Source organism: Apium graveolens, chromosome 7, assembly GCF_009905375.1.
Source record: "Apium graveolens cultivar Ventura chromosome 7, ASM990537v1, whole genome shotgun sequence".
In the NCBI taxonomy this organism is placed as follows: Eukaryota; Viridiplantae; Streptophyta; class Magnoliopsida; order Apiales; family Apiaceae; genus Apium; species Apium graveolens.
Genome location: NC_133653.1, coordinates 207978731 through 207991275, shown reverse-complemented (window position 1 = coordinate 207991275; position 12545 = coordinate 207978731). Strand labels below are relative to the sequence as shown.

Below are 12545 nucleotides of genomic sequence, written 5' to 3'. Positions count from 1 at the left end.
TAAGCTTTGTAAAAAGTTTGCTAAATTAATGCAAAGTAAATATGAAATGAGCATGATGGGAGAGCTAACTTACTTTCTTGGGTTACAAGTTAAACAAGTTAGTGGTGGAATTTTCATTAGTCAAACTAAATATATTTATGATCTTTTAAAGAAGTTTGACTTAATGGATTGTTCACCTGCAAAAACTCCCATGGCCACTGCCACTAAGCTTGAATTAAACAAGGCTGAAAAGTCTGTGGATATTACAAGTTATAGAGGTATGATTGGCTCACTTTTATATTTAACTGCTAGTAGACCTGATATAATGTTTTCTACATGTCTCTGTGCTAGATTTCAAGCTGACCCTAAAGAATCTCACTTAGTGGCTATTAAAAGAATTTTCAGATATCTCAAGGGGACTCCAAATCTAGGAATTTGGTACCCTAGAGAGTCTGGTTTTGATCTAATTGGCTACTCAGATGCAGATTATGCAGGTTACAAAATAGACAGGAAAAGCACAACAGGCACCTGTCAATTTCTAGGGAACAAGCTTGTATCATGGTTCAGCAAGAAGCAGAATTCTGTTTCCACATCAACAGCTGAAGCTGAGTACATTGCAGCTGGTAGTTGCTGTGCACAAATACTATGGATGAGGAACCAGTTATTTGACTATGGTATGACTGTTGACAAAATTCCAATATTTTGTGACAACACAAGTGCCATTGCCATTACTGAAAATCCAGTGCAGCACTCAAGAACCAAGCACATTGATATCAAGTACCACTTCATTAGGGAACATGTGATGAAAGGTACAGTGGAACTTCATTTTGTTCCAAGTGAACAACAAATTGCAGACATATTTACCAAGCCACTTGATGAATCAACATTCACAAGATTGGTAAGTGAGCTAGGTATGCTTAATTACTCTTAAAATTCATGTCCTTATTGCAATTTGATTTGAAGCCTGAAATGTATTAGCTGCTAGAACAAATTTGATTTTTAACACAGATTATTCCATCAACGGATATTCCCTATCCGTTGAAAGTCAAAATTGTTCTGTCAACGGATGTTCATTATCCGTTGAAAGATATATACATTTCTGGAAATTTTTATCCGTCAACGGATAAAACTAAAGTGCTCTTCAACGGATGACAGTTTACTTTATCCGTTGAAATATCACATCAGTCGATTCAGGTGTTTCACAGCCGTTGATTCTATTGTCTTAACCGTTGATACTCATACATACAGCTGTATGTATTTGTTTTAAAGGTAGTTTTTAGAATACTTACAGTTTATTCTTAAACGGCTGAAATTCACTTACATATATTTATTGTTTAATCTTTTATTTATGCTTTTTAATTTGAGAAAGTATATAAGCCCTTCTGATTTTTCATTTTTACTTTACGCTTTCTTGAAATTTCAAAGCTTTTACCATTTTCTCTCTGCAAAACCTTTAAGTTATTCTCTGCAATTTCTACTCACAACAATGGCACCAGTAGTAAAGATTATGTCTCAATCTGGATTCATCTATGAGAAGAACATTTCATAGCTTTGGTAGAAAAGAATGAAGCCCACTCCGATTATCACAAAATGATGGACTTCATCAAAAACTGTAAACTTAGCTATGCAATGCTGGAAGCCCCAACGATTTACTGTGAAGTAGTTGAGGAGATTTGGACAACTGCTGAGTTCAACTCAATAGATATGACTATCTCCTTCACACTCAAAGGTAAAAATCACTGTGTTAACTGTGATGATTTACTAGCATGTTTTAAATTACCTGAGAACAATGCCATGACACCACACACTGATAATGATGTATCCAGCATGTTAGATTCCATAGGTTATTCTCTTAACTCTGCTAGTTTAGGGAGTATTAAAAGAAAAGGCCTTAGGAAAGAATGGAGTTTTCTTGGGGATGCCTTTATCAAGGTTTTCTCTGGGAAAATTAGCAATTTTGATGCCATAACTTCATCTCTTGTTAATATGCTCTATATGCTTGTTTCTGATAGGTATTTTAATTTTAGCAACTATGTTATGCTAGAATTGGGTACTAGATTAGGTAACAAAGCTAATAGATCTAATAACATCTATTATGCTAGATTCTTTATGTTATTGGCTAACCATGTTGCTGAAGGTTTGGTCATAACCAATGAGAATAATAAACTCAAGTGCTGGGCACAAGAGAAAAGAGTTCTTGCAGATTTATTGAGAATGGATCTCAACAGCAGTGTGCTATTGGTATATTTACCAATCATGAATGCACCTCAGGTAAGTGAGGTAATTGCTTCTACAACTCCTACTTCTTCCAACCCCTCTATTTCTTTATCTTCTAGTGTGGCCATGGAATCTGTGACAATGCCCCAACAGATTCCTACCAAGGTCACCAAAACTAAACTTTCAAAATCAAAGGCAAAGAAAACTACCTCTATTGTTTCTCAAAAGACAACAGTTGTAACATCTACCATTAACCCTGAGGGGAGTGAACAGGGTGTGAGTGGTGAGGGGAGGGGTGAACATCAAAGAAACCCCCAGGATAAGGAAGGAGAGATAAGTGCTTCCCAAGCTAGCCAAGCCACAGTTTCTCAAAAAGCTGTGGTGGTTGAAAGGGTTACAAGCATATCCCTAGCTGCATCCTCCCAAAAGGATGTAACTATTGAAAATAGTTCCCAACCAGGAACACAGAACAAATGAGGGAGGGACACTAAAGCCAAACACTCACCAACAAAAGCCTTTATTAGAAGAAAGAGAGCAAGAACCCAATCTTCTACACAGGGTGCACACACTGCACAGATACATCCATCTGTATCTATACCTTCTCAAACTCAGTTTGATGTGGCTCCAACAAATGTGGAGTCACAACCCCATTCTCTCACAATTAACACACATCAATCACCACACACTTCATCACCATCTCTAGATGTGGATATGTTATTTCCATCAATTCCTGATTCTCCCTCTTTACAACTCAGGGAGGAGCCCCACTCAAATACAGGTGATCATCATCTTTTAGATGATTTGTTAGATCACCCGCAAATTCTTTCAGATGTAATTGAAGGATCTGTGTCACCAAAACTCATATCAATCTACACAGATTCAACAGTTATATCACTTTCAATTTCTACTTCTTTTCCTTCTTCAACGGATATCACTCATCCGTTGACAAGTGGTTGTTCTTCAACGGATAAGCTTAACAGCAGTTATCCGTTGATACCATCAGTTTCACCTTCAACGGCTATTCCTCATCCGTTGATAGTCTCTACACATACAACTGAAATAATTCCAAGTGTAGAAGACTTGATTACTGTACAATCACTTCTAGGACTGAGGGAAGGGAGTGACAATTTGAGTGAGAGGCTGGGTTGCTCCCAGGCAAAAGGAGAGATTGAGAGCTCAAACATGCATGCTATTTTTTCCAGCATGGCAAAAGTAAGTGAGAGGAGTACCACCTTAGTAGGTGAAGGTGAGGGAGTGAGTTGTGTGAGCCAGGGGGAGCCCCTGATGCAAGAACATAGAGAAAATGAGAGAAAGGCAGGTACAGCAGGTATAAGGATGGATCCAACCATTGCTAGTGAGTCAATGATTGTGAATGATGCTGAAAAGGAAAGACAATTTCAGCAACATTACAAAGCTGTTATTGATAACATTTCCTTGGATGCTGACACTTTTACTCATCCTGTTTCAGCCTATCAATTATTGGCTGCACAGGGCAATGTGGAGGCAGAAAAGACACTACATCTAGTACATACAACAGCATCTCTTCAAAGGGAAAAAGCTGCTATTAACAAGATGCCTTCAACAGCTGGTGAGTCATTTGAAGAATTTGGAGTAAATTCTGATGATGATGACTTTGTTTCTTCTGATGGAAGCATGAACTTAGGGGGAGATGAAGGCCCTAGTTCTATTCCAAATCTACCTGAATGGGCCTTAATAAAGGAGTCTACAACAGGGCAATTCAATGTCTCCTTAGTCAAACAAATCAGTACTATCAAACAAGCCATTCAGAAAACTTCTCATGCTGGTACAAAGGCTATCCTTACAGCTCACTTGGACTCACTGCATCTCATGAAGTTGCAGCAAGTAAGACAGAATCTGAGTGTGGATGAACTCAGAAAGGATATTGCTGACTTGAAATCCTACAATTCTGAAAAATTGGATTCAGTCATGCCCTATGGTACAATGCAGGACATTTTGTTGAGATTGAAAATGGAATCACATACTGAAAAGAGGCTGGCCAAATTGGAAGACAGAGTTCAAGTTATTGAAGATTCTGTGGCCACCATTCTTCACAACCAACAATCTCAAACAAATCTACTTATGCAGCTGGCAAAAGCACAGGGCTTGACCCCTCTCCTTGATGATAACAAAAAGGGGGAGAGTAAAAGGGAAGGGGAAGGAGAGCCATCTACAAAAATCCAAATATTTAAAGTGCTAGTTCCTGCCATCACTACTTCTCCAATCATTCAAATCAAAGGAAAGCCTGATGGAATTGATTTAATCCAGCTAGCAGCAGCTGAAATTCAAGTGAAAGAGCAAAGGAGGAGAATTGATGAAAGGATGCAACAGTTGTTTGGCTCTACACAAGATAAATTAATATCTGTGAAACATAGCACAAAGGTTGAACCAATCAATATGGAGCACAAGCCAGAAAGGAGAAATAAGGTTAGAGAGACTTCTTTCAAGAATCTAAAACCTATGGTTCTCAAGCCCAACACTAGATCCAGCAAGGACTCCACAAAGAACCCTCTAGACTTTGCTCAAATGGAAGAAGTGGACTTTCCTCTTCCAAAGCCTGATGAAGACAAAGTTTTGGGTGCTAGCATCATAAAACACAAGGAGACCATGGATGAGGCAGTAAGGAGAAACATGGCTATTATCTTTAGAGAGGGAAAGAGCATATGTGCGATGCAAGGACATCCCAAATTCTCAATAGCCAAGAGGGAAGAAACCAAAAGGTTAAAGAAAGAAGCTGAAAAACTCAAGGCTGACAAAAGAGCACAAGCAAAGCTTGAACAAAAGCTAAAGTCAAGTCTAGTTGAAAATGAGAAAGGAATTGAAGTTAGGGGTGAAGACAAGATTGCAAACTTAGATGAGGTTTTTGGGAGTATATTTGGTGAAAGTATGGAGGAAAAAGAGGAATGGCAGAAGGGAAACAGAAGAAAGGCCAAGGCACATAGAAGGAGTGAAGGCAACACTGAAGAAACTAAATCTCTACCTTCCATACCTGAACCCTTTGATGCTGATCCCACTATAAACATCCATGGTGAACCAATCATCCCAAAAGAGGAACCTATTGATTGGGACACCATCAATTTGCTTACCTTTTTAACCACTCTTCCACTACCAAAGAAACAGAAAAGAAAATCCAAATCTACACCTCCCCTAAACTCTAAGAAATTCACTCAAAAACATAAACCTAACCCTAAGCCACCCATTTCTAAAGATGATTATGTTCACATCTGTGACATAAAAGAAATTTCAGACATTGAACTCTATCTGGATGAGCTGGAGGATGTAAGGGGAATTGCTGCCTACAGACAGCTACCAGAGAGATTGGTGTTCAGATACAAAGGAGCTGGGGAAAGAACATGGCCTCTCTACAGGATTCTGAATGAAGGCTACTCTACCTTGATCAGAGTCTTTTCAGCCATACAAAAGGATTCTGGCTTTACCAGGACTGCCAAGACTGAAATTCTCAACAAGATTGCCAACATAAGGAAAACTTGGAGGGAGCCCAATGCTTTGCCCAGAACTTTACTCATTCAAGAAAGGGGAACTACAATTCACAAATCACCTCATTGGTTGATGGAATTCAGAGATGATAAAGGAGTCAGAAGATTTTTCAGACTTGAAGACCAACTCAAGATTGCCAGCAATGAAACTCTCAAAGAAATGCAATCTAAGTTGGATATCAGTGATGAAGATGAAGCTGAATTCTTCAGACAACTCCAACTCCAAATTGAGGAAAATGACAAAGGGCTAGAAAAGAAAACCAGGGAACAAAGAAGAAAAAGATGATTTGCTCAGGCTAGAGGAGCACCCTTGGAAATACTGTAAATCTTCAATTACCTTCTAGTACATACACTTTTGCAGCACTTTTAAATTTCTACTTAGTTTCAGTTCATATATTTGTTAAGTGTTTTGTTATCATCAAGTTAACCTTGAATTTATGTCTACAATTCTTATAGACATAAATAGGGGGAGATTGTTAGGAATATATGTGCATTAGTTTGATGATATGTTTAACAAAACACTTAAGTAGAAATCTAGTGTTTGTAGCCTCAACGGATAAGACCATTTTGGCTATCCGTTGATGGTGTAGCTTTACTTAGAAATAAGTCTAGTGTTGTAGCACATTTCAGTCTCTGAATTTGAGATATAAGTCTTAAATGTTGAGGGAAATTATAAGTCATGTTGACTACTAGAGGATATGCAGATAGGAAGGCCAATTGTAAATATTTCATGCCTTGTAATTTTGTATAAATGAAATGGTGTCAACGGATAACTTAAAGACCTTCAACGGATGAGAAACAAAGCTTCAACAGATGTCTCTAAAGCTTCAACGGATAACATCCTTCAACGGATGAGTGCATCAACAGATAGAGCTTCAACTGCTAACACATCAACGGATAAAGCCATCAACGGATGAAGGCTTCAATGGATGTTCTGTTAAATAGCAGTTGACAAGTGGTAGTTGTACCTACAAACAGAGGCACATGGGTTGACAGAGACAACTGAGATGTGGTAGCCTTTTTCAGGAACATCAGAAAAAGCAGCCGTTCTACTCTAGTATAAAGAGGCAATAGTCAACAATACACTGGAGTAAAATGGAGAAGAAACAAGTGGAGAACTTATTTTATTATTGTACTTTTTATCTTTGTCTTCACTTGTATACTTGGTAATATATAAACCAAGTAGCAGCTAGTAATTAGATAAGAATTTTTCCAGAGCTGTTTAGAAAAATCTTAAGAGAAAAATTATCTAGTTTGTACTAGGACGCAGCTGTGATCAACTTCTTGAATCACAGATTTTCTGAAATACCATCTCTGGTGGAACAACAATCCACCAGAAAAGTTTTTAAGGTCTGTTGTGTTCTTTACATTAGTGTTTGAATATATATATGTCTGTATTAGCTTAAAGCAATTCATACACTTGTTTGTCTTAAACACATAGCCTTTGAAACTGCTCAAAACTAGAAAAAGTTTTGAGATTTACATTCAACCCCCCTTCTGTAAATCTCATTGTTAGTCCACTAGGAATAACAAGTATTAAACATAATAAATATAATAGATATTCTCTTTGTATACGAATAAAAGAGTGGGTAATAAGGGGGTTTATAATAAAGTTTAGATTCTTATTATATGGTCAAATCAAATATAAACTAAGACTTGTTTGAAGATTTTGAATATATATAATAAAATATTAAAATATCAAGTTCATTACGGTTACATTAATATTTTACAATAGTAAGGTGAATCATTTTTCTTACGTTTACCGATTTAAAGTTTTTTCGGAGGTATAAGTAAAAGAGTTATAAGATTACTGTAGTGTTATACTAACCGACAATTTCGCCGATAAATTGTTAGAATGCAACCAAACAATATAATAGAGCAAAATCGGAGCATACAACATTTTTGCCATTTTCGATCAAAATCGACAATTTTCCGGTCAAAATTTGACGAATCATACACACAATTTGAGGTTATGAAGAGAAAAAAAGGAAGAAGAAATATACTCAGCAACGAGTTGGTGAAGAATGACGATTTTAAATGAAGAAATCAGGCGACCGCCGAATAGAAACTGAAAAAATAAGGGAAGAAGAAGAGAGATGCGTAAAGATGATTAAGACTCTTATTATTTTAATAAATAATGCACATAAAATAATGTTATTGAAAGAGATATGTCCTAAGTCCAATCACGTATGAGGATTTAGAAATAACTTTTATGTAATCTGTTTTGATTTCATTGATAATTAATAAAAGACTTGTTTTGTTACGGGCTCTATCTATTTAAGTGTTTAAATAAGATATACCATAATTTAGAGTAAAACTTTTTATAGATTATGATGAGATCATAATAGTGAGACCTAAAAGATGATAACTCTAAACTTAAATAGTTCCTGGTCATAGGATTACTAACTGGTAATTAATAATCCGCAAAGATCGGTACATACTATGCTTGCTTCATTTTGAAGGATGTCTGTTCTCATAGATATTTGTGTGGTGACACTATAGCTAGTATGTAGGTGCTTATTATAGAATAAGTTCACTGAACATGACTCGCACAGCTGAACAACTGATGGAGTTCACTCACGTGTCAACAGTTGTTCACATAGTGATAGTTGTACAAGTATCCTTAGACTTGAGGTCATCATAGTCATCTTGTGTACACTGAACTATGCTTTGGTTTAGTTCTTAGTCTCTAGGGACAATTATTAGGGCTCTACTGGGTATAGGAATTTGTACACGAAGATAGTGTATGATCAATAAAGGATCTACCCCTTCCAGTGAAGGAAGAGAATGTTCAAAGCTGATCCACTTATGCTAGTTCAGGAATCTCTGGCCAGAGTGAATGAAATTAGAAAGGAGTTTCTAATTTACATAGAACTGAGCATAGTGAATGGGAAAGCAAATGATTAAATTAGATAGGCTTGACACAAGATCCATGCCTTGTATTTAATCAGGACATTGGAGGGTAGAAGGAATTGATTGTATGGTAACTATTCACTAACAGGTTCTTGGTATTCTAAGCAGTGAATTCATATTATCCGGATAGTCGCGATATGTTGAGAAGCATCACTCACGATGTAGAATAAATATAATTAATCAGTTAATTATATTTAGTGAATTTTAATATTCATATAAATAATTAATAATAGTTTATTATTATTTATTTCTACTACCGGCATAATATTGAACCTACAGGGTCACACCATAAAAGAATATTTTCTTTGATGAAAAATGAGAGAGATAATTTTTTTTTCTAAATAGTTAAGAAAAAGAAATAATGATTAAAATAGTTTTAATTATTATTAAAGCATTTTATGAAGATAAAATGTGGGAGTTAATATATATAAAGATATATTATAAAACCATAGGAGAGTCCTATAAATAGAATGAGATGGATGACTCATAAAATATAACACACAATTTTGGTTTTGTGAAAACCCTAGCCTCCATCTTCTTCTTCTCTCTCTCTCTCCCAAAAACTCCATTTTTATAAAAGCTTAGTTTTATAAAAAGGTTCATCGAAGAGGATCGTTCTTGGTGGATACCGGTCGAGTGCTTCACACACTGAGGAGCAACTGCTAGCACTCCATTTTTATAAAGCTTCGATTCACAAGGTATGGTTACGATTCCTCAGTTTTTCCCTTTTATACGTTTTTCTATATGTGCGGTATATGGTTTTTACGGAATAAATGTTATTTCACGCTTCCGTTCATCCGTAAATTCCTTCAGTTATAACTTAGTATGGATGTACAAATGCAATTTTACACATCTCAAATATAATTATTTTACTTATATATTTTAAAAAGAATATAAAAAATATGTTCGATATTATTTCGATTTAGCAATTCGATAAATTCTTGATCTTTGATAAACAGTAAATCGGTAGTTCAACCGATTTAGTCCATTTTTCGATTTCATTGCCGCATATTCAATTCATTTTGAGAAAAAACACGTTAAATACAACATCGATCTCAATTCCATAAAAAAAGATATTTAGTTAATCGATCCATCATGAAGCAACATGAATATATCGTCGATAATTAAAATCAAAATAACATCAATTCACGCACTATAGAACATGCCCGTGCATTGCACGGGCTATAGAGCTAGTATAGTATAGATGGCCAACGTCTTGATTTTGGCTATATTTGTTAAACCATTGTTAAACCACTACAGACCTGTAAGAAATCTGTAAAAAATATTATAAGCATTTATTACCATATTCAAGTAACATATTTTATTTATAACAACATAAAATTTTAATAATATACTATTTTTAAAATATAATTAACCAATATAGCCAATACCATTGAAGTATAAGAGCATCTTCAATGCTTGTTGGCTAATGGCTAAATAGTGTGAATTACTGATTATCTAAAATTTACTGAATTTGTAAGAAATTTTTGTTTAATGGAGTTGGCTATAATGATTAGTTATATTTTAAAAATAGTATGTTATCATTATTTCAAATTGTTATAAATGGAATATTTTATTTTGATATGGTAACTTGTAATGTGGCATTTGGGTACAAGTTTGTAGAGATTATTTGGACAACGTTAGGAGGTTGACTATAGTTTTAGCTAACAAGAATTTATCATTGGAGTGTATCCTTTTTTACAAAAATTTTATAATTGATAATTATGGTATGCCACCTATATTTTTAGTTAAGGGGGTTTTTGCATTGAAGATGCTGTAATATATTACAGATTCAATAAATTTTACATATTGTCCTATAGGTCCGATTATAGCCAACACCATTAAAAATGGTTTTACCGTTGCAAATGTCAAGTTCCCTTTATAAACTTATGTTGCAAAATTAATTGGGTTTGTTTAGGTGTGCCCATGGGCACATACTAAACACTAAAACTTATAAATTTTGGAGTGTTTTGATTGGTGTATTTGTTGTAAATGCAGGGGGTCCATCATTATTAAGAAGTATTTACTAATTAAAACAAGTTAAATTTATAGAAATTTGTGATTAGTGCAGAAAAACCGAAATTAAATTACTCTGTCCGTGTCAAATTTGGAATCTGCAATAGTTTAAATAGGAGAAAACCCAATAATTAAAGAAAGGAAACAACCTGATTATCAACTAGCTAGGGACGCCAGAAAGTTTTCACTTGAAACGCATTTTCAAGTAACATTTTTGCATACACTTTGAACAAAATTATCGTTTAATCTATCTTTTTTGATATTAAGCTAGCCTTAAAGTTTTAAATTCGAAAGTTCATGAAGCATAAGAACCAAATTAAACAGGAGAAAAAGCAGGAGATCAACTGAATATGTTACCAAAATTTTATTAGGCCTTGCAGTAAGACTATGATTGGTGCAAACAGGAGCATAAATATTGAACTGATCAATATTAGACACCTCCTCGTATACATTCATTGCAGCGTAACACTCAAGTTTCAAAGTAGCATTTGGGGAGAAGTCACAGTATCTATGTAATCGTACACTCCCACTTTATCTGTTTCCTCATTGATAAATGCATTTCCAATCTGCAAAGTTAATTGAAATACGCGCATAAGTTTATAGACTTGTATCAGTGTACATGCACACATGTGAAAGGAGAACGAAGTCATAAGAAAAACTTACAGTGATGCCCTTGAGATTAATACTAAGTGTTGTTGGTATAATTTTTGTAACGGAGAATAGTTTGAGCAAGTCCTGGTACAAAATGCCCCGCATAGCTTTCTCCCGAGATGTAAAAGTCTCTATCCTTGTACTCAGGAAATCTTTCGAGCCAACTAAACAAGAAAGCATATTGTCTATAGCTGTAATATTGTCTCCAAGATTTAAATAGTCCGACATTGTATTAGAATATGAAAATCATGTACCAACTGGTGAATCCAAGAACAGAACATTTACAGCTACACTCAGAACCATGTATTGACAAATGGTTAGAAAGAATGCAAATATTGATGCAAAACACAAAGAAAATAAAACACTACTAAGATAAATATCATAAAGTATAAAATGTTCTATAAATAGTACTGTATAGGAGATTATATAACTCAAAACAGAGTTAAGTGTGGACCATGATTCCATGTAAAAACATTTTTGTATAGGCTTTTGCCATCACTATACACTCTGAAGTCTGAATGGTCCAACTGTTAGAAAATGAAACCAACTGGAGTTACAACAGAGATTCATGGGCATGAATATAAATTCATGGCTATGAATTCTTGCTGGTTTTTTTAACAGACTTTTAGTTAGAAGTTTGTTCCTTTCTAAGAGGACTCAAACTTTCATGTTTGGATCTAAGATATTTTCTTAGTGGAATCCATAAATAAATGGAGTTGTAATGGCTAGCTTGAAATGTGTTTGTGGTTGATTAAGTTGTAAAAAACTTAAGTACCACATTGATATGGTAAAAGAGAGTTGGTGGCTTTATATTGTATAACATGCAAGTGTAGTGCACAACTACTAAGACATGTGGGTATACATGGGTGTTGTGTGGGCCTCGCACACACACACGCGCGCCGCCGCCGCCTCGCCATGACATGACACGACTCGGGTGGAGTCGGGTCGAAGGGTGATTTGGGCGAATTTCTCGCGTACGCGAGGCGACCTGGGCGAGGGATTTTACTATTATTTTAATTAAATAAATAGTGACTTAATATAATATTTTAATATAAATATTATGTGTTAGAATTTGTTAGTGGGCCTAGAATTTATGGGCTTGGTAAATTGGGCCTGTCTAACTGTTACAATTATAAATAATATTCATATTGAAATATGTTTTAAGTAAAATATTTATGTTAATTAAAACTGGTTAGTTACATTTTTTTTTGGGATTAAAAAGAAGAAAAATGTTTTTGATGAAAAGAGATATAG

General features: G+C 35.1%; 1 pseudogene; it reads right to left on the bottom strand.

Moving 5' to 3' along the window:
* Positions 1-12545, bottom strand: part of LOC141674419 (serine carboxypeptidase-like 40) — a 37661-nt pseudogene that overhangs the window by 19421 nt on the left and 5695 nt on the right.